The 24,552-nt window shown below is 41.5% G+C and overlaps 1 long non-coding RNA gene across 3 annotated transcripts; it reads right to left on the bottom strand.

The window, feature by feature from the left end:
- Positions 1-1,940: 1,940 nt before the first annotated feature.
- LOC125537224 (uncharacterized) lies at positions 1,941-10,901 on the bottom strand. Of its 3 annotated transcripts, XR_007295700.2 has the most exons (6): positions 10,443-10,901; positions 10,223-10,377; positions 8,764-8,842; positions 7,775-7,906; positions 4,730-4,868; positions 1,941-3,904 (listed from the first exon to the last, which is right to left on the bottom strand). It is a non-coding gene; the product is annotated as an uncharacterized LOC125537224 (long non-coding RNA). The 3 variants fall into 3 exon arrangements; XR_007295699.2 differs by having other exon boundaries at positions 4,730-7,906; XR_007295701.2 differs by having other exon boundaries at positions 4,730-7,906; positions 10,223-10,368.
- Between the last annotated feature and the right edge of the window lie 13,651 nt (positions 10,902-24,552).

Here is a 24,552-nt window from a genome sequence, read left to right as displayed (position 1 = left end):
ACTCAAATACCACAACTCAAAACAAAAACAAAGGGTTGGCTTGCAGAATAAGCCGGAACAAACATATGATAGAAATTTCGTCCGAAGTTTTCGTGGTGGGGCCTACACGGGCTCGATCGTACAACACCATCATGTACAAGGCAATGCACATGACATACGAAGCGTCCCCGAGTCGGCATAGCCCAGGACTCTTTAAGACACTACAAGACCACTGTAAAACCAACCGTGGATAGGCGGACCACTAGACTTCGAACCCCAATTTCATATCATACATCTGTCGAAAAGATATCCTAAGAGCTACTTGAATTCCCACTTATAAACTCCCGAACCTTTTCGGTTATGCAATCAGGTGTTGGGGATACAGGGGAAGCATAATATCTCACTCAAAACTAGCAAATCCTACATCCAGTTGTATCCATCTTTCAACACATAACCAAGAAACCTTCGAAAATCATCTACCTCAACCTTCCAAAAGCATCCGTTATACGAGTTATGGCAATACTCCCGAACTCCCGCCCCAATACTGGGTGGCGTCGAGATTATCTCACCAGCAACTGCATAAAAGAGATTTTCGATGTTGGCGAAACTAAACTTAGGTATTCCAGAACTGCAACGATAAAATTGTGACGATAACACCTCGGAGCTCAACTCCCCGGGACACTACCACAACCCCTAAATGTCAGGAGGCACCAAGAACAATGTTCTCGTCACAAAACCATCGAAACGATTCCAAGATACCCGCGTGATCCTAAATTTTTTTTAGTAAAATTTGAGAAGAGAAGAGTTAAAACTCTACGTCATGATGTCTCACCAGAGCGACAAAGAGACTGAGGAGTAAAAAAAATTCCTAACTCTCCGATATATAATTCCTAAATGACTCAAAACATTTTTCTAGACTCAACAATGCCAGCGATTCGATCAAGCAGAGGGCTCCTAAGGTCGGGGAAGGCTCTGATATCAATTTGTAACGCCCTCGATGCGGCTATATCTCCTACGTGTCGAAGCACGACTTAGAGGCATAACAGCATTGAAAGCAATGTCACAAGTAAGGTAATCTTCATACAACCCATATATTACATAAGGGAAAGAGAAACATAGCTGGCTTACAATCACCAGTACACACAATTACATGAATAAAGCATTACATCAACCAGAAGGTCCGACTACGGAACCCAAAATAAAAGAAGACTACCCCAAAAGCGACACGGTCCCCGATCGACCCCAACTGGGCTCCACTACTGATCAACTAGAACGAAACAACACAAAGGACAAGATCTTCATCGAGCTCCTCCTTGAGCTTGGTTGCATCATCTGCACGGTAACCTCGGCACCTGCAAACTAGTTTTGGAAGTATCTGTGAGTCACGGGGACTCGGCAATCTTGCACCCTCACGATCAAGACTATTTAAGCTCATGGGTAAGGTAAAGGTATGATGTGGAGCTGCAACAAACGACTAGCATATATGGAGAAGGTCTCAACAATAAAAAATGTATTAATGCTCATGGGTAAGGTAAAGGTATGATGTGGAGCTGCAACAAGCGACTAGCCGGACTTGTGTAGATGATTAGGGGTCATGGATTTGTGTAGCTAGCTACCATGGCTAATCTCGTGTCTGCTGCAAATGTATTAATGCTGACTCTTACTAAGTGTGATATTTTCTGATCCCTTTTAGCTCAAGATCACTAAGGGACTTTTGTTAATCTCTTTGCTCAGCCCCTCTTATAGCATTGCTAGTTGCAGGTGAAGATTGGAGATCATTGCTTGTTAGAACATTGTTTATTGTTGGGATATCACCATATACTTTGCTCAGCCTCTCTTATAGCGTTACTAGTTGCAGGTGAAGATTGGAGATCGTTGCTTGTTAGAACATTGTTTATTGTTGGGATATCACCATATTATCTTGTTTATCTTAATGTATCTATCTACAGGGCCTGAACATGGGAGCAACTCAAAGAGATTAACAAAAGTCTCTCAGTGATCTTGCCAAAAGGATCAGAAAATACATTTGCAAGCATGTGAACATGGCAAAAACATAATCAGATCACAGACTTTGTAAAAGTCAGCATTAATACATTTGCAGTAGACACAAGATTAGCCATGGTAGCTAGCTACACAAATCCATGACCCCTAATCATCTACACAAGTCCTCCCCACCTCCTTCCTCATGTTGGCTCTGACCGGGACGGCACACCAGTCAGCACCACAAAGGGGTCAAACACAACCAAGCTCTAACTGGGACATCACACCAGTCAGCACCACGAAGGGGTCAAACACAACCAGGCTCTAACTGGGACATCACACCAGTCAGCACCACGAAGGGGTAAAACATAACCAGGCCATGAAGTACTCAGCAAGAAGAAGGGGTCAAACACAACCAGGCCATGAAGTACTGGTGGATTTTAAATGGGCAAAGGCTAATTAAACATGAGAAGATTGTTACCAACCATACGTCCCCTGCATTAAGGTGAATGCCTGCTCCAGAAGTCGATGTGGTGTGAATCTTTAGAAAAGCCCATAGTACTCCGAACTCTTACAAAATCATTCACATTTTTTTTATTCTTCAGCATAAGAATGGGGGTGCATGTACAATAACTCACGGGATTGATGAGCACAAAGGAAAATATAAGGAAATTCAAGACATAAATCAATCGGCCAGAACCTTGACTTCCAGTCGACCGGCGCACATTGTTATGCTTGCGAAGGGAGACATCGACGTTAGAATCACATAAGTATCTCATGTCAGAGATCATCAGTACCTTACACAGCGTCGTGCCGACTCCTACACCTTGTTGTCGTGGAAGGAAAAACCAGAGAGTAAGGCCCATTTCGAAAGCTACCAAATTCACCACCCAGAGTCCATTATATTTATCCAGTGAGTTGCCTCCCATAATGCCCACAATTATGGTCACAATCTATATATGCTCATAAGTAAAAAGTAGTTGACAGTAAACTATAAGCATTACTCATAAACTATTAATGCTGACTCCTACGTCTAAATATTGGCTCAACTTGTTCTAGTTAATCAGTAGGCATAACAATAAAATATAATTCTTCTAATTGAAACACATGAAAATAATGGAAGAAAGGGAAGAGAAAAAATAACTTCAGCATAGGAACAGCTGCCATCCGACATAACACATGCCTTCAGGTCATCTACATAAAGAAAAAATGATAAGGCTTTTAAAGGCTTCATTGAGCAGGTGCACATGTGACTCGTATGTCCATATTAGCATAGGCATATTTTAAGAGCACTGTCATTTTCCCTTTTCAACATACGATGCCCTAATGTTAAGAAGTACATTAACAGGTAAGTAGTGCAGCTTGCCGCACACTGCCTAAGTCCAATCCACATAACAGGTCGCATCCATCAAAAAAGCATGTGGGCACATCAAATAAGAGAGTGGCCATTGAGATAAGAGATAACACATCCCATAATAATACAAAGCAAATTTTCCTATGATAAGGATACAAAAATCTACATAGGTGCCCATTAGAATTACACAACAAACTGCGTAAAGATCAAAAACATGGGCTTGGAAGGTACATAATTCAAGGTTCATCCTTATTCTGATAAAAATATAAGGTAACAACAAAAATCTATATATTTGAACCCTCATATGATGCATGGTCGAATAATATAGATTGACCATTACCAGAATAGATTTGGCAAGAAAAAAAGACTACAATCTTGTACAGTTCAAACCATAGGCTGGCCCTCAGAATGCTGGTGTGGTCACAAAATCATAGATAATCCAGAGAAGCATAACAGTGGCATGCAAGAAAAATAAACCAAGACATAGGAGCATCGACGTAAAATGTGAAAGAAAAGAACCGGTGCATCAAAGATAGTGAATCTTGTATTTTCAGTCGCAAAGTGGACCCTACCAACTTCGACAGTCTTCCCCTGAGCATATGCAAGAAAAAGCATAAGAAACCGTAGAGCATTAACACTGATCATTAAGCAGGCACAATAGTGTATCTGGAACATAATAAAAGCTGATGTAACATTAGGCACTCTCAAGATTTTATACTTGTGGGTTGTGGCCTAGAGGTAAGTTTTAATGTTGCAAATAGAGAGTTCAAAGTTTGGGTCATCAATGGATTGCACCTCCTCAAACTCGGATTGTTCATTAAATAGATCTGAGGAGCACTTGGTATGAGTGGCCTCTATTCATGTTGCCAAGCACACAAATATTAGCATTTAATTTTGGGGAAAAGATTAAATGCTGGATAGAAAATGCCATGCTCTCCATTTAACATACACTGGAAATTTCATTTCAATTCAGCATAGCTTGAACTCCTGATAGGCAATTCGTGAGTTAACATTTGGACTAAGATGGCCTTCATAAAACATATATGATCCAGTTTGAGAACATTTGTAGCATTTAAAATGAATGCATTAACATTTGGACTAAGATGGCCTTCATAAAACATCATTGATTATCCAAAAAGGCGCATATGTCGTGCTTTCTTTATCGACACAAAAAAACCAGGAGCACTCTTGCAAATAAATGTGAGAAGCATGGGCATTATTGCAGATTATTAATCCACGGTCCTATGAAAAATCTCAAGAACTAATATAAGTTGGTGTCTCTTTACTTCAGCAAAAGAAGCATAGGACCCTCAAAACAAGTGTTAAAATTTACAAAAATCTATTCAGCAGCAGCCAAGACGACCAAGCAAGCATGCACCAATATATAGATCAACTTTATGGTAAATAGCGGCCTACCTCTTTCTCGGCAATGGCCATAATGAGAAGGTCACTAACTGTTCTTCATTTGCGGCAGACACGCGTGTGCCTACAGCCTTCTCATTATGGTGAATATTAGATGACATGATTGTTTGTAACTGAATAAAATCTCCAAATTCTGAAAATGATCATAAGGAGCATCATATGAACTTTCTCATGGGTATCATTACAGTAATACAAAAACAACCATATGCAATGCAGCAATCATAATCAGGGCAAGCATTAAAATTAAACAACTATCATCATTGTCCATTGGAGATCTTTATAAGCCAAATTAAATGGAAGGAAAATGTCAGGACCCCCACACTTTGTCGTGGCTGAAACTATATGAAAAATTAACAATAAAACTTCCACTTTCCATGTTTATCCAAATTTTAGTTTAAGAACCAGATTCTCCTTTTTCTACACTTGCCCATAGATTTCCAATGAAGAATAAACGACACGGTAGTGGATACAGTGGGAGCAGGTTTGTCAATATTTGTTTTAAGCAAACAATATGATAGTAAGAAAGGAGATCACAAACTTAATGCACTAAAAATGAATAAAAAGTGTGAACATATATTATAACCCTACATACCGGCAAGACTATTTAAATTTTGTGAGCAGGAGAAGCCTCAAAGATAACTTACATAATTAATTTGGAAAGGCATAACCCTTGTTGTTTATAATGATGACTCTGGAATCTGTACCATCAGATAGATACTGAGAATGCCTCAGCAATCTATTCAGATCTAAATTTATATATCATTTTCTACAATGCATCATTATGTTTGGAACTCAACCTTGACTCTATTCAAGCACAATTGGCAAGATTGAGGTAAACAAAAATGGCATCAAAGACATCACAAACCTCACTTCACAATAAAACAACTGCATATCTGGTGCATTATCAGTGAGATCAAAATCCAATATAATGCTTCCAAGCTCCATATCTCTACTTTGCAGAGATCAAGTGGGGAAAAAAAATCAGAAATGACACAATTTTCTCCCTATCAGCATGTCCCAAGGAATTTATGTTATAGAGTAGGCAACAAAATGACTTGCCACCTCATACAAACAGGAAGAGGTAATCATTTCATTCATAAATTTTTCGGGCACAATAGTCAAAAAAACATGGAAAGGCAAGTATTGCATAGCAAATATTGGAGCAGAAAGTTCCTACTTGAGCTAGATGATATCAGATATAACCTTTCGTCTCAATGTGAATACTGATCGAAGATCTATTATCTAGTCATGTCACATGCAGAATAAGATACAAAAAGATCATGTAGTATACAAAAAATGGAGTGCAGCAACAACAGAAAGAAACACTAAAAGGGAACATAGAGCAGAAAACCAACCCAAAATGCAAGCAAGAATTTTAAAAGGGGTACATAGAGCAGCATGAGCATTAGGCATAGAAAAATGGGGTCACCTTAAGATCAAGAATCAATGGCCCTCTCTCAGTTCAAATCAGAAGGAAAGAACCACTATTATTGATTAAAGTGTTTTTTAAATAGGCAAAGCACTGCAACACTGGATCCTAAGCTACAGTTGAGGCATACAAAACTATAAGTGTCTGTTCTTTTCATATATAAACAACCTTTAGTATCTCAACCAGAACCAAAGCAAAACAAAAAACATGGTTAAGTAACCAGCAAAGGAAGAACAAAACTTTTGGAATTTTAAAGTAACAAGACATGAAAAGTTCTTTTTTGCCTTCAATATTACACACATGAGGGGAGGTAGCTGCAGTTTTATTGCATAGTGGGCTTGGATTTGCCTTTCCTCGATCATATAGCCTACCCCCATCTCTTATCACCAGATCGATCTGTTTATACAATAGAGCTGCCCTGGTTATCACTCAACAAGAATGACCATCCAAGGACAACAAGTATCATAGGATCAAAAAGGATTCTAGAGACAAGAGGGAGGATCCAACTTAATGCCCACTGGTGCCTCGATTGCTCAAAGGCACACTAATTCCAGCCAAGGTAATCATCATCGCCCTAGCACGAACACCACTTGAGCATAAATAAGCAACACATTTAAATACAAATAAAAATGGTTCAAGATTCATTGCATAGCCGCCATGGACACCATCGCCGGCGCCGCTGATATGCCGCCCTCTTGCGTGGCCGCTGCCGCCATCGCCATGGGAGCCACCTGCGTGGGAGGGAGGGAGGCAGCTGCAGGAGCGAGTGAGAGAGGACGCGGCGGCTAGGTTTTCATCGCAGAAAGTCACGGTCATTTTATACCCCCCCTAAGCGAAATGACCCAGATGCCCTGGTGGGGGCACGGTATTTACATTTTGTTGCAACTGGAATTTTATCCGACGGCCCAGGTCGATCGAGGTCAAAATCGGATGGCCCACAGCGATCGGGCTCGAGACCGAACGGTCGGTATCACGACGGACTTTCAATCGGACGTCTAAAAATCCAAACAGCTGAGGAAGCTCCATTTCGGTTCAGACTCTAACAATGGGATTCTCGATTCAGGGTTCATTGCATAGCGGGCTCAGATTCACCTTTCCTCGATCATATAACATACCCCCGTCATCTCTTATCACCAGATCAATCTGTTCATACAGTGGAGCTGCCCTGGTTATCACTCAACAAGATTGACCATCCAAGGACAACAAGTATCACATGATCAAAAAGGATTCTAGAGACAAGAGGGAGGATCCAACCTGATACGCACAGGTGCCACGATTGCTCAAAGGCACACTTATTTCAGCCATGATGAATCATCATCGCCCTAGCACGAATGCCACTGATCAATCTAGCAAATCCAGGAGCATAGCTATAGGACCAGGGCATCCACATGTAAACCAGAGCATCACATTAGCTCCTATGATAGCAACTAAACATGAACAACAGCCTGCAAACCCTAAAATGGCATGGATCCACAACAACAGAGCTCAAATAGGAACCAATGCATGAGTAGGGCATAGAGCATCAACCAGACGAGCACCACATCAATATAGCCATGGCCATGTCCCATACAGTAGCCGAAGCAGAGGGGCGGGAGGAAGATGGACCTCACCGAGGGAGGCTGTAGCCGAGGCAGTACTCAGTGCGCGCCGGGGTTGCGCCTGAACACCGTCCAACGGCGAGGAACCGCGTCGGAGTTGCGCCTTGCACCATCCCGCCGACGAGCACGAACCCATCAAACAACCTGTGCAAGGAAAGCATCGTTGTTTATCAGAAACAATTAGCTAGGAATTATTATTTAATAGAAATGCATTTTTTAGCACATAGATATATACAGGAAAAATACATGAACAGATCCTTCTATCAAAGGTCACAGAAACAACAATATGAAATCAATATGTTAGTTAGAAAATGTTTTGGTAGAACATATTCAAAACATCCATGTGCAGTACAAAAGGAACTTGACCTTGTTGCAACCATCTCTGAACCTGACACTACAGTCTGAACCAGGGAAAAGGAATAACAATGCAGCTTTCTAGTCCTGACTGCTTTTCTTGTGAGCAAATGCATAATAATTTAGACTCAGGTGGCACTATACAGAACAAAAACAGTCTGAACTACTGCAGATACTACCATCGAGTCCTTACCGTGGATGACCATAACCATGTTGAGATTAACGGTAATGTGTATAAATTATTTACAGTTTTTCATGTTGAGATTGGTGTGTCCATAATGGAATAAGGACTCGATGAAGAGCATGTCACGGTGAGACAAATTGTACTTACAGCAAGTTTCATAATATATTTTGATTACTGATTAGCACAACAACCATAACCATGTGCACAACAATTAGCAGGAAAACGCAGGAAAACAACACAGGCACATATAACCGAATCTGCAATATGATGAATATCAGAGACTGGAAGACAGAGAAAGAGAGACAGGGAGGGGGGTAGGGTGGAGTACCACCATGGATGAATGGACAGTAAACTGGATCTACAGGTTCTATCATTGTACCGTATCTCCTTCCCATCATTTGTTCTAATCCTACAGATACGAAAGAAAAGAGAGCAGGGGAAAGCGTGGAAGAGAAGGGCTCACCGAGCATAGAAGGAAATCAGTCGAAGCAGGCTAGGGTTTGTCCGATGACCGAGTGAACAGGACAAAAGAAGCATTCACCCTGAATAAATCAAATCAGAAAGTAATATTTAGTTAGCATCACTAAAAATTTGAAAAAAAGGAAATACATAGATATGTACATGCATTTTAACCTACTATAAGCCAAGCTGATGCCGGCATGGCTATTCGTTAACTTTACATCATTCAAGAAAATAGATCAATATTACCAGTTTGAGAGAATAGTTTGAATTGAATAAAAGGATTCACTTAACTGAAAAGATTCATTTAGTTTGAATGAATAAAAAGTTTCAGTTAACTAAAATGATTCAAAGAAGAGCAAGCAGGAGTACACTACTGCACAACTTGACTGAAAAAATTTACTCCAATAATACTGCTACATTTGCTACTCCAGTACAGAGGGAGTACTCCATCTAGTTAATGCAAAAGATTCATTTAGTTTTAACAAAAGATTTTGCTGAACAAGAGCACTAAATTTATTGCAAGTTTACACTAATGCAAAAGATTTTACTTAAAAGATTTTGCTGAACAAGAGCACAAATGATTCATTTAGTTTGCACTTGCTACTCCTGATTGGAAGAAAACTACAGCAAGTCCTACACCTGCATGTAAATGACCCCACATCAGCTTTGTGTTTCAACTGATTGGTTAATTTTGTTCTACAACAATTGCTTGTAACTGATCTGTTAGCTACTGGAGGTGTCCTTGCTTACTCAACACAATGGAGAACTGCTGTATTGGAGGCATTGGATCAAGAACTACCCCAGAGTACAATTTTCTTTACTGCAAGAACTCTACAAACTACTGCAAGAACTACATGCAGTACAGGAAAACATAACAAACAATTTCTTTCACACGTTCTTTCTTCACATTTTTTACTCCTTTATTTACTTGGATCAAGAACTACTGCAATAGTGACCTGGAAAGTATCTTCTGGTTCAGTTTACTCAGTTTAGCACAAGGAGTGACCAAGAACTATTCTCTACATAAAGTACTCAGTTTGGTCGTTCAGTTCACTAAGAAAGTAACAAAAGTGACTTGGATCCAGAACTATTCTCTACACGAAAGCATAGGAAATACTCATATCCTTTCTTTACATGGGAGCTATCTTTAGCACAAGAGTGACCTGGCAGGAACTGCAATCTGCAGTTCTGCTGTTTGGTGTGCATTAAGGATTCAGGAGCGAGACTGAGCAGAGACGGAGAATGTCAGTGTCCATTAAGGATTCAGTAACTCCAAACTCTACTGGACCAAGAACTACTGCAAGTACTGAATCCGACCACTTCAAGTACTACTGGATCAAGAACAACTGAATCCGACTACTTCAAGTACTACTGGATCAAGAACTACTACAAATACCATGCATGGAGAAGAGAGGCCGTACTATTGCAAGTATTCAGCGTGGAGAAGAGAGAGGCCGTACCATGCGTGGATGCGTGAGGACAACGACGATGTGGAGGCTCCGGCGCCGCTCTGCTGCTCCGACTCGTCAGATCCGTCGCTCCGGCGCCGCTCTAGACCAGTTTTGGCGCCGCTCCACATCCACGCCCGCGTAGCCCATATCCAACTCTGGCGCCGCTACACATCCACGCATCCGTCACAGAGAAGCTCGTCGCCGATGCAAAAATAATTGATTTTTTTACCTTCAGGGGAGCATGGTGGTGGCAGTTGGCGCCTTAGGACGGAGAGTGCTGCACCCTAGTGGCCACCTTGCGCCAGAACGGATCCGGAGGGAGGAACGATGACCTTGCCGGAGATGTGCACCTCCTTCGTCCACCACCACGCTGGGAGGGATGGCCGCGCGCGCATTACCATTGTGGTCAGGATCGGGAAGGGCAGAGGAGCGTGCCAGCGAGATGAATCTCGGCCGTCACGGCTGGATCTTGCCGTCTCGAGTCGCACGGCTGTGCAGAAGAGGCGCTGGGGTTGTGGTTGTAGCCCCACCTCGTACTGTGAGGCGGCGGCCCGCACTACTGCAGAGCGTAGCGGAGGAGGGCAGGAGGACGCGGCGTAGGGGAGGAGGGGAGGAGGACGAGAGCGCGGCGGCGGCTGCTAGGGTTGGGAGGGGATCAGGTAAGAGAGGAGAGTGGGGGAGGAGGAGGCGGCTAGGTCTCCCTTGGCAGCGGCCCCCTTTATACCCCTCCTAAGAGAAATGACCAAAATGCCCTGATGGGGGCATCGTATTTACATTTTGTTGCAACTCGAATTTTATTCGACGGCCCAGGTCGATCGAGTCAAAATCGGATGGCTCACGGCGATCAGGCATGAGATCAGACGGTCGGTATCGTGAGGGACTTTCGATCGGATGGCTGAAAATCCAAAGCGCCGAGGAGGCTCCATTTTGGTTCGGTCTCTAACAAGGGGATTTGGGAAGAAACAGAGGAGGCAGTTTGTTCCTTAATTGTGTATATAACAAGTTTCCGATCTCTATTTTTTGAGAGAAAGGGCTAGATTGCTTATTTGCATCCATCAATTATTGTTGCCCATGAATCCAAATTCATTTACTGTTTGAAAGGGCCAGATTGCTTATTTACTTATCCACGAAATTTCACAAAGAATTGTCAAATGCGAAACTTTTCAAAGAGGCCAAAGATTTCAGTTCAATGTCTACGCAAAGCCATTGAAAATGTGAAACTTAGTCAGGTTGAATGTTTTCTCAAATTCGCAACTAGTGAAGAATAATTTGAAATACAGTGAGACGCTTCGTATTGTTTTCACGTCAGAAAAAACAGAGTACTCGTATTGATCTATGTGTATGTGTGAACTCAGGAGGTATTTTTCACAGAGTAATTTTGAATGGTTCCAGAAAAAGTACTTGAACTGATGTCTGTATGGGTTTGTAATTATCGTGTTTTCGCAGACTAGACTTTACTCTTTTTTTGGTACGGTTTTCCTCGTAACTTTTTAATGGTTTACGGTATCATAGTCCTCGGAGTTGCATAGTTTATATCTTGAATTGAATGATATTTTTTTCAAAAAGAAAATGTTTTGTGTGTTTATTTTTTGAACTCTTTTTTTGCAACGATGTTTTTGGACTTCTCGCGTTTTGTGACTTGAACTTTTACCATTTGAATTTTCGTGGGCTTTTCTTTTATTTGAGTTTTTTCCCAAACTTATCTGAGACGTCATGTTTGAACGTACAACTTTTGTAGTTGTGAACTTGTCATTTTTCTATTTATTAAGTTGCTTTTTTCCTCTGAACTTTTACTGGTACAATTTTTTTTTTGCAAAATGTCCCTTGAGTTAGAATTGTTGTAATTTTTAATTTTTTATTTATGGTACTTATGGTACTAGAGAGTTTGTACCTCTTAAAAAATAATCACTCGATGTTCTTTTAGTTTTAGTTTTTAGTTTTCTTTCTCATCCTTATCCTTACTGACGGTGTCATCACACATCGTACCTTCATGGTTTATGTAGTTGAACGGACTTACATTTTTACCATTCCCTTATTTTAAAAACTTATGTTTTCTTCTCCAAACTTCCTACCTGACGAGAATCAGGACTTATTTATTTTTTACATTTGTACTTCCAAGTGTCTTTAATGACATTTTCACTTTTTACTTTGCTTTACCTCATCAAACAGGCGCACAACACATTTCAAGAAACAAAATACGAATCTTGAAAGCACTAGGGGGATAACCATTTGCACATGACTTCATGTGTGTCTTCATCATAGAAAAATATACTGAATATCACCAAGTTCTAAGGTTGAACAAATGAATCATACAGAATATTGTAAAAACCCCACATTTTTATCACTAAAACAAACTTCTGTACTTGCATACAACCCTTTTTGAACTTGGACGGCACCTAGTCCTCAACTTGGACGATGACCAATGCTCAACTCTGAACGGAGGAGGTTGTCGTTGCTTTTTAACCATGAATGCTTCGAAAGACACTAGGAATTGCTTCAAAATTGCTTTATACTTTTTAACATGAGGGTTCTCTCAGCTGGGCCAAGAAGCAATCCATACATCATATTTTTATTCTACAAGAACAAAATACATCATATTGTTCTCTAACACTCACAGAATACACATAGAACACACACACTTAAGTTTAGAGAGCCATCCTGTTTATGTTCAGAGAATAAATGCATTTAAGCTCAAAGAAAAAATGTGTTTAGGTTCAGAGAACAAAACAATCTTTAGTGTGATTTTCTACATATGGATAATCGCAGAAGCAACATAGTTGGACTGAAGTTCTAAATTTTTTTGGAAACTGCAATTGGAAAGGTGAGCATCAAGTGGTAATTAAGGAAGGCTAACAAAAACGAAAGTAGCATTTTTTTACATGACGGGTAGTGGTAGGTATTGGTTCATTGCTTTGGCCATCCAGTATGGTGTCAACAAGGATGCGGTAGCTCTCGTCCTTGATGGGCGCCCAATCATCATCGAAGAGCTTGAGGAGGAGCTTCGGGACTGGCCAAACATGCTAATTGGAGAAGCCAAGAGGCTTCATGACCTCCAGCTCCTTTCTACTCCCTCCGTTCCGAATTACTTGTCTTGGATTTGTCTAGATACGGATGTATCTAGACTCATTTTAGTACTAGATACCTCCGCATCTAGACAAATCCAAGACAAGTAATTCGGAACGGAGGGAGTAGTAGCATTAGCATTGTTGGAAACCATGGACTTTAATGAAATGGTTCAGGGATCACTCCCAGTCAATCCCATTTGCTACTTGTGCTGCAGAGAACATGAATATAAAGCAGATGGTGACTCATCGATTTTTCTTTACGATATATCTAAACTTACAGAATTTTCAAACTTGCACTAACGATATTAGGGTGATATATCTAAACTTTACTGAATTTTGAAGAAACTCGCTGCAAATCATTACTTATTTAGGTGATATATCTAAAGTTATAGAATTTTGAAACTTGCACTGACGATATTTCTGCACACACACACCAACTATTCTGTGATTTTTCATGGACTGGAGATAGAATACGCACCAAACTAATATTAAGTCTGGTACAGAAATTCTCTATTCATGAACTGACAATATTTCTTCTATTTGGAATACACAAGATCTCCTCAATGGGCCATGATGCAGGCATCTCCGCAGGCAATACTTGGCGCACCGAAGAACCTGTATTGTTGGATTTGTCGAGAGAGGACTGAGGGAACACGCCGGCGTTAGGGTGGCGGATGCAAGTATTGGAGTTCAGCCTAAAATCACAAGAGAATGGATCAAAATGAATTCAGATTGACTTCTAATCATTTATCAAGCTATAAAAGTTAGAACTGATGTTACACAAACTGAGGCATTTTTTTTATATGAACAGCTCACGTAATTTGTATAGTACCACTGTTTTTTTCATTCTCATGAACAAATAACCATAAACTAATGAGAGAATGTATTACTCGATAGTAGGCATTTTCTTCTCAGAACCACTTTGGTTTTCCTTTCTTTTTCTTCACTTTTGCTCTGCTTTCTTTTTTCTTTGCTTTATGAAGTGCCCCATCAGAAAAGTTTAACTTTAGATTTTACCAATCTCCACATCTACTAGAACTAAGGGAGCTCCTTTTGAAACATATACAATGAACTAAAAAGGCATATACAAGGTCAACTGAAAAACCATATACAAGGTGAACCGAAAAAGCTTCTGAGAAAAAACAGTGAACCAACTTTTTGTTGTTTTTCTAGTTACTAAACTACTTATTACCATAACAGTGGCTGAACTGATGCTGCATATGTATATAGGAAGGTTACCGGTACCAAAAAATTAGGACAGTAAACAATATTATAAATTGAATTCCTGAATGTTATATGAAGATGAGGCAATTGTACTTACGATTTGGCATTAGATGTACTGAATAGCACATAGAAGATGGACTGAAAAAATTGAACTAGCACAACCATTCTGCTTGGTGAAGATGGTGGCTTCAATTCTACATGGACTGATGTTCATGCTCCACTTGGACGGCTGTGAGTAAGCATGGTGGACGAGCTCGTGGCCGAGGGCGGCCAAGGCGACCACCGGAGACTGTAGGTGGTCGTGCTTGTTCTTGGCAGCGAACTTACACGAGGTGGTGGTGGTGGCCGAGGAAGTCAGAAATCGGCGCTGAACTAAAATAATAAGAATTGTACTAACTAAAAATTAGAATTTGAACCGAGTGTGTCACTGAAGATGAACTTGTGCATCTGTTTTTGCTCCCGCACCAGTGTAACAAATTCAGGATGACATGAATTTTGTGTGCATATAATAAGATGAACGAGTGAGAGATGAAAGAGAGCAGTAAAAGGTATTTTTTTCACCTTGAGATGATATCTCTTCTTGAGGTCTTGATGAAAAGTGACGGTGTGGGTACCACATAACCACCAACTAAACACCAGACCTTAACAAATGATGATATCTCCTTCCAGAGTCTGAACTTACTAGCTTTTCATAATCTGAAGAGGTGTAAACCTTTATTGGCAAACTGCTGCAAAATCCCCAAATGCCATATAATATAAAATCCCCAAACTGCAGCAACATCCAGTTCAAGATAAGTTATCCATTTAGATCTTAATAAGCAAGAGAAAAAATAAAGAAAGGCTGCATTTGTGTCCTCGGGCCATTCTTTAGGCACACTAAAACAAACATGCCGCTCATGTTAAGTATTCTTTCCAATAAACTTTCTAGAGTATCTTTGTTTAAACGTACTGCGGGGCGTACTTTTTCATTGTGTAGTTTTTGAACTCCTATGGTAGTAATACATGAACTCCCTCAGGACACGAATCCTTATATTAGCACCTAAAGTATAGATCACACATGAAAATTGCTCTAAGTGGAGAAATGATCACACGCGATAATTGCAGGAAAACTTTTATTTGAAAAAAGCTCTCTGAATACCTTATTGAACTAGCTGTTTTGAACTTGCAAACGTTCATTTTTGCACTTATCCAAAATGTTTGAAAGGAGCAGGTTGTTTGACATTATTTTGAACACACCTTTTCATCTCCACTGTATGGTATCCTCTCATAGGTATTTGCACAAACAGGTGGTGTGCTATGAAGAACAATGGTACTGTGAGCGAGTGAAATCAGAACTGAAACTCGTTACAAATTCTTGACAAAAAGGAGCAGCAGATAACCATTAGTCCATTACTCACAACAAACAAAACTCACCCCATACATAGCAATTTCATAAATTTGCACGCACCTTTGGGATTCCACTGGACCTAGACACTGAATCAACTATGACAGATTGCTCTGCACCTTTGCGAGTTGTGCTCTCTATTCTTGGCATGAGTGGTCGGAGCAGTAGCAGAATTTGGTGCCAGCTAACGGATGCAAGTCTTGCAGCTCGAAGAGCCACTATGTGCCGCTGCAATACTCCGCGACGACCATACCAACAACATAGACTTGCATATCAGGCAAATGCATGTACTTGTATGTCAAGCATCATCAGGCACATTGAGGAGGCTGCATGTTTAGTTCATAACCAGTCTACATATGATGAACTTTACTACTGCTTGATGTGGCCGTCCATGCACAACTAATTTGGGAACACCTGTAGCCGAGTGTTCTCCCTCGATCACCACCATGTCTAATTCTCGGGTCAGTGGTTGGTCTAAAAAAATGAAAAGGTCAGTGCCTCCATAGAAGTAACAAGATGCAAGCTTAATTCTTAGGTCACAAGTTTTTAAATGCTAGCACTGCTACCAGCATTTGTAAATACTAGTGAACTTGAACTTATGGTCTCCCGAGATATGAACTGATTGTGTTACAAGCAGACGCACAAAATCCAACGAGCTGCTGTAAGTACATGTAAAAAGAAAATCAAGTTCATGTATATTAATTGGGAGAAGTTCAAAAGGAAACTTTTAAAAAGTTTGTACTATTTTTGCTATAACAACTATAGTCATCTTTGCAAACAATGTATATTACACGGTTAAAATAAGTTCTTTGGACTGAACTAAAATAATAAATTGTACTGGACTAAAATGAGCAAACGGAAATGAGCATGTTACTGAAATATTAACTGGCCAAATTGTAGTTTAGTGGAGGAATTCACATGAGTTAGTTGTCATGGAAGATCATCCTTGTGGACATCCTATCAAAACAGATGTAGCGTCACTTGATGCAAAAAAAAATCTCATAGTCCTTTGGAGGTATTATAAACTTCTTCGAACTTATAACAACTGATTGCATGAACTAAGTACGAAAGAAAGTGTGACCTTTTTTGCAATTTGTGTGAAACAAAATCACTAGACAATCTAACATCTAAAATAATTAACTGCATTTTTTTATTTCTCTCACTACACTGATGTGCAGTATACATCTTACCAACTACACACGAAAACATAAGTTCGACATTTAATATCATCCCTCTCGGCTCTCTGTAATAGAGACCTATAAAAGAAATCCCGTGAACACAAAGTAGATAAATTACAAGCATCAACATAGACATACGGTGATGCGTAAGTTTAAATATCACAAACCAAATGAAGTACCATTTCTATCAAAACTCTGCAATGCACAATTAACACACTAATTATTACTGTACAGGGACAAAATAAGCTCAGCTTGGGCACAAAAACTTGACTGGAAATCGCAAGATATTAAAATAATCCATTTTCTAGTCCACACAGTATTACAAAGGAGATCAATAAAACTATACCACCTATGGGTCAAGTAAATATATTTCTTTGAGCATTCTAGTCATCCCTCTCATCCACTAGCGGAGCTACCTCTTGGCGAAATAGGCTATGGCCTGCCCATGTTGTAGCAAGTTTAATGGAGGTTGATGGGTAAATTAGACCAAGCTGATAAAAATAGTTGGCTTTCTTTGTACTGGCCCGCCCAGGTTTGGGGCTGTAGCTCCGCTACTGCTCTCATCGCAACAAGGACCTGCAGAAAGTAGAAACATTGTTCAGAAATTGGTTGGGTACCCATACTTTTGTACTGAGGTAAACCTTTTCATCGAACTGTTGCCAAATTTTCAAAGAACTTGAACTTCAGATTTAGAAGAAATTCAGACCTCACCTAAGTGAGTACTGAAGATGCAAAGAATAGGCTTTTTAGGGACTTTGACTTTGGCAACTTGTTTTTGCTGCAACCTGCAAAAAGTAGGAACAAGATAAGATTTTTTTCAAGGGGAACTTAACAGGGTTTGGCGTTCGAATGATCTAGGGGGTTCTGTCCAAACTTTTTCAGAGTTTTTATGTAAATATGCATCGATCAGCAAATAGCATCATTTTAAGCAACAAAATTTTGATAGCAATCAACTTTCTAAAAACAACAAACACAGTAGTGCAGCAGCATGCACATTCATCTTCCTGAATTTCTTCTCACTTCCTGTAAATGCCAAACCAGAATACATAGTAGCAGCAACCCCACATACACATTCATCTCTCAAATCTCTCTCAAACTCGCTCACTTCCTATAATGCAATAGGATTGAGGGTCGGGAGCAGAGGTATGAGGAAAGAACAATTAATTGGCTGATGGATTCGAAGTTGAGATCAAACAAAACAAGTTAAGATTAAAGAACAATTGATTGTTCCCCAGATTGAATGGAAGGAAATGAACAAAATGAATCAATTTGATTACTGATTGCGCTGCGGCAGCTACCTTTGTCGAGCTTGAGCAGTTCGTTGAGGGGCACCTTGGGCGGCATGCTTGGCCTCCTCGTTCTCCTCCACGTCAAGGTTGCTAGTCTGCTCCTTCTCCTTCTCCTTCCTACTTCCTTCTCGATCGAAGTAACAACATAAACACCACCACTAGCAACATTAAAGGTGTGCGTAAGGGTTATGGTTGAATCAACATTTAGTACCTCTCTAGCTTCGCTAGTCACCGCACTAGAACTGAACTTCAGATAGAAAATAGAGGCAACAATAGCAGCAATTGGTAGCTGTTTAGGGGCATGCATCAGCAACAACAGAAAGGATGCGGTTGTGCCGGGCAGTCCTAGGTGCAGTAGCAGCTTGCAGCAAGGAGCGGCTTGCACTCAGCTCCTTGAGCGACCAGCCATAGAGGAACCAGTTGGACTGTTGAGCTGGAGGTCCTTGACCCCGTGACTCCTCCAGCAGGCTCCACTTTTTGCCGCTGAAGCACAAGGCATGGCCTTGGAGAGGTCATGTTGCAGGGTGTCGAGTGCCTCGTAGAGATGGTTGGCGCAGACGCATCCGGAGCAGGGAACCGAAGCCATGCTGCAGGGAGACCGGCGGCGACACTCGGGGTAGAGAAGCCAGCCGAGGTCCACATGTGAGGTCGGAGGTTGCGGATCCCAGGCATGCGGCAACGGGTGGAGGTTAGAGCCAGTGGATGCTCGAGCATGGGAAAATCCTTGAACTTGGCGTACACCAGTAGTAGCACTTACTGGTTCTCCGCCACCTAAAATGCAGAACACATGGAAAATAAGAATTGCACTGATCCAAAATTAGATTATGACTGAGTGTGTCACTTGTGTGTGATCATTGCTTGTGAATATTCCATCAAACAGGTTTGGTGTCACTTGATGCAAGAACACAAAACAAGCATACCGAAAGCTATAGTTCTTTCATTCAGCTATTTTCTGAACTGAGCAGTGCATTTCTCCCTCTCAACATGTGAAAAATTCCAATTATCTGACGGTAACTATATTTGAACTCTGAACTACTATTGTAACTATTTTTGAACTATTTCAGTTACTGAAGTTTTTGTGGTCTAGGCCCTAAACCAAAGTATGCGTTTCTATTTTTTGTTTAACAAACTATAGAATTTTTTTGAATCGAACTGCTACTGCAGTGTATACATATCTAAGTGAATTATTTTCCATCAACTAACTGATTTCACTTTTTATGTTGAACTTCTACAAATCTATGTTTGCTAGCAACTAAAAAAGCCTACAAAGGTGTACACATTTATAGCAAATCCTATGAGAGGCATTTTGATCATTACCCATTTTGATGATACGTTGTGTCAACATGTGCATAGGAAAACCACCGCTGCATAATGAGCAATTGATCAATTTCTCCTTTTGCTCACTTCTTTGTCCCTGCCTCAAGCGAAACCAGATTTGACATTAGCTACAAACGAACATGAACATATCAAAACTAGTAGGCGAGTGCACTGAGACATTTTAGCAAACACATGGCATGCACTCAGCAAAAGCTTATGCGGTGAAGAAGAAAGAAGGGGGGTGGGCGGGGACCTGGAAGCTGCGATGAGTGAACGGCTTGGGGCGGCCGGGTTGGACTGGTGGTCGTACTGGCGGCGAACCCAACGCCCTGGCCACACTGGGATGACAGGCAACCAGAAGGAGGTATAGGGCCTGTCCACGGCGGAGACATTGAACGGCCCATGGTCGCACGTTGAACTGCCTGCACGCGGTGGGGAAGAGGGACGGACGGCGTGCGCTGGGGAGGGAGGTCGTGGCGGCGGCACGCTAGGGGAGGGGGTGTGGTGGCGCGCGCTGGGCCAAGGGCGGATGACGGCGCGCTAGGGCAGGGCCGGTCGACGGCGTGCTGGGAAGGGACCGGTCGGCGGCGCGCTGGGCCAAGGGCGGACGGCGGCGCGCTGGGGCAGGGACCGGACGGCGGTGCGCTGGGGCAGGGCCGGTCGACAGCGCGCTGCGGCAGGGGCGGACGGCGGCGCGCTGGGGCAGGGGTCGGTCGACGGCACGCTGGGGCAGGGGCGGACGGCGGCGCGCTGGGAGATCGGGGGCGTGGTGCTGGGTTAATGAGAACATTAGTAAGTGGGCTTTGTTTCTTAGGTTAGCAGGGTTTTCGTCTGATCGGGCCCTATAGGGCGGAGGGGGTAACAGAATATTATTCTATTACTAGTAACAAAATAACCTCTCTCTCTCTATATATATATGTGTATATATATATATATAATGGGAGTACATACTCCCATTCTCAATATACCTCATATACGCATTAATTATACCTCTTTATTATTTTCAATATACTTCATTAAATATTCTAAGATACCCCAATATGAGTTTAGTTGAAAAAATATCATCTGCGACATACTTTTTATAATATACCTTTTTCACGTACAAACACATCAGTATATACGTAAACATTTAAAAATATGTAGACTCACATGAATTTTTTCATGAAACTCATTTTGGGATATCTAATAATTACTAATGAAGTATATTAAAAATAATAAAGTGGTATAAAAGATTCATCTATGTGGTATATGAGAAGCGGGAATACGTACTCCCAGGAGTACACAACCATTTTCATATATATATATATATAGTGTTATTATTCATCACACAGGGTGTAGAATAAATTATTCTTCACCCGAGGTAATATTACGATCGCTTCCTAAATAAATTACGTTTACAATATAAATAGTTACATGCATATTGATTCAATATGTAAAATTTGGTATAAAAAAGGTTATAAGATCAGAAAAATCACATTTTATGTACGTTTTACACTATGTTCTTACATTCGTAATTTTACGTAACATAAAATATTTTTTACGACGAATACATATTTTCTTACGTTCTCTTTTTAGTATAAAATAACACAAAATTTACGAAACGTAAAAATACGTTGCATTGATGTCAAAATTGAGAGGGGGTGAAGAATAACTATTCCTCACCCAGGGTGATGAATAGCGTGACCCGACACTAATTAGCCCGAACCATCCCTGTTATGCGTGCCTCCGTGACCGCATGTGGAAAATCCTCGTAAAAATGACAATGAAAGATAGTAATGGATTACGTCAACACTCCGTGGGACAATAAATCTAGCTATAGAAAAATTCCTCGTAAAATCTAATGGAATGTAGTAATGGATTACCATCTCCATTGCCGGATGATTAATTTAGCTATCCATGATTTCGAAACATTTACATAGTAATACGTCCATGCAATGCAGTAACGGAGTTGCCAACAAACATAGTAACGATTACTAGATTGCCATAAATATTACTGTATAACCAAATGCTCCCATTATTTGGTCGAAGTCTCCTACATTAAAAATTACTGTAAAGTACACATTGTCTTACTACAATTAGGGCCGCAAGCACTATACTAGTAGATGGTAATTGCATTACCAATATAATATAAACCAATTAATTGGAGAACCACTAAGATATGCTTACTTTCCATGCATTGACTATAAGCCACATGATTTTTAACATTACCACATGTTCACTTTATTTTACAATTCTTAACAACCATGACCATTAGATTTCTCACATGTACTAATTTATTACTAGATTTCAGCATGTTTTTACTAGGTTTACCGGGTGACACATTGAACCATCACTAATTTTTGGCTTGATAAAACATTTTCTTTCATTACCATCTACTGCATCCTTTTACTGCCAATAATTAGTGAGCAAGGCACATGGATAAAAAAACGATTTACTACATGAGCAAGGCACGTGTAGTAAATCTTTTTTTACTAGACAATGGATCAGACCACCCGTAATATATTGCTTGGTAAAGTATTTCATCCATTACCATCTATTCTATATTTTTTACTATCATTAATTAGTGAGTTTAGAAGCAGGCGCGTACGGGGCCGTGGGTAGGATGGTAACCAAATTAAAGCCATTACGATTTTCTTTAACCGATTTTACCTTCAGTTAATTAGTGGAGGGGCAGCCTATTCCTACGGAGCGACCCGCCTGACCAGCGCGTAGGATTAGCTATTCTGTGTGCTCGCTTAGTTTAGCGCCATCGTGTGTGTCTCTATATTTATTTATTTATTTATTTGTTCAGGACACATACAGTCGTATTTTTTTAATCCCTTCGTTGGATCATGTTATATTGTAGATATGTTGTTTCAGTATTTTTTTTCATAAAGGCCTGCTGCAGCCGACAGTTGTGTCAATGTCCGAATATATATCCTGGACTAAATATATATCAGAGTATATGTTCTTGCAGTATACACCATTGTTGTTTGTGTTAGTAGCCCAACATCTGCTTGATAATATTTCTTAGTTGTGTCAATGGAAAACTGTGAGTGCTTTTCATTTGATTGTTCTTGCATAGTAATCCATATGCACGCACTACACCTGAGAAGGGCTGATTTACATTTGTCCAGCTAGCCGGCAAGAATGACAATAACCTACTTATTATAGTTGTATGATATACCTGCAGTGTATTCATACACAACCAAACACACCCGCCTTCAGCCTTGCTCGACGCCTCAGGGGGCGGCTCAGACGAACCCTAGTCGGCGCCACTCCTGACCCTTCATCCCTCCCTGCCTCCTCGCTGCCGCTGAAGGAGGCGGGCGAGCGAATCTCGCCTGGCGGACGGCGGGCTCTCCTCCTGTCTCCGCGAGGGGATCTTTGGCCGAGACGAGACGGTGACCCCGGGCGCCCGGCATGGAGGTGTAGTTGGCACAATTGGGCAGCGGCCCGATGGGATTCCGGCAGTGGCTGGGCCACCATCACCGCGGGGACAACATGAGGCCGTCCATGGCAGCTGGCAGCGGCGGATCTGGAGATTCCCACCCCAAATCGGTTCTCCTCCGTCATAACACGGACGCCTCGGGTGGAGACCCTGGGCTTGGCGGTGGTGGCCATCTCCTTCGTCGAGATGGTCGGCCTAAAGGCTGAGTGGTCGGATCATTAGATCCGTCATCTAGTCCCGGCTATGAGTTGGGAGATATAGTTGCTGGTGAAAACCGAGTCGACGGCGGGCGATAGCGGCATTCTGCGTCGTTATGTTGATGAAGGCATTATCGTGTAACTACTGTCGACCCACTCGTGCTGCTCTGGAGGAAACCCTACGATCAATTCTTCTCGATCGGGAGATGGAGACCATGCGGTGTCTTTTCTCTCTTGGGAGCATTGTTTGTGGAGTAGTGCTAGACGGCAGAGGCAGGGGGTGCATCGGCTTCGTCTTGCACGGAGCTTTGGTGGAGATGTCAAATCATGCCTGGTAGAGGGTGCTACGTTGTGTCATGCCTGTTCGGCAGGTGTTACGCACGACGGATCTTGCAGAGACTTCAAGCTGCGTCGGCTGCTGGTACCTGGCGGCATGGTGTTGCGCTGTACCAGCGGCGTCTATGACGTTCATGACGTGCTCAGCAGTTTCCGCGCATGGAGGTGGTGCCATTAGGCACCATAGTGGCGTTGACGGATGGTCGGACTGGCGAGGATGATGCGGATCTCTGTGCTAAAGATGAGTCGGCGGTTCGATGGTGACGACGGCTTCTAAAACGTGTGCGTGTGGTGTAAGCTTTAGATTTGCTGCATCGACTATAGGTTTCGATACGTTATGTGGATAGATTGGTAACGACACCGATTTTAGATATGGGGAGTGAGAGCACTCCATATTATCAAGTTTGTAGGTGTGAGTGATAGCTTCGAGTGGCTTGATGTATGTTCATCTCATGCCTTTGTTGAATAATTAATAAAGATGGTTGCATGCCTTTGTTGAATAATTAATAAAGATGGTTGCATGCATCTATTGACGCAGAGGCCGGGTTTTTAACCTCCTTTTTCGAGAAAAAAAATGTGCAATGTATTCATATGATTAGTATTTTTGCTAATTAGTTCTTATGCAATCCATGCTTATTGGCAGCTGAGAGAAATAGGCATGGTTGATGAGAAAGAACATTACTTTTTCCAAGATGGTGCTGCGGCCAGATGAAAGGAACATTTCAACGTTGATGACACTCCCTTGTTTGTGCCTCGACCACAAGCACTCCTTCCAACGCCCAATTCCACTCCACCGAGACCGCCGGCTACCAGGAGGAAGACCTTGGCAGGTGTGACTGGTCTGAACCTGATTCAAAGCAGTCCAAGGTTGCAAGCCAAGAACAAAGACATGCCAATTGCGATGCTAGCTAAGAGGCTT

Source organism: Triticum urartu, chromosome 2A (genome assembly GCF_056163025.1).
Source record: "Triticum urartu cultivar PI428250 chromosome 2A, HENAU_Tu73, whole genome shotgun sequence".
In the NCBI taxonomy this organism is placed as follows: Eukaryota; Viridiplantae; Streptophyta; class Magnoliopsida; order Poales; family Poaceae; genus Triticum; species Triticum urartu.
Note: the sequence above shows the minus strand (reverse complement) of the source record. Positions and strands in the feature narration are given on the sequence as shown.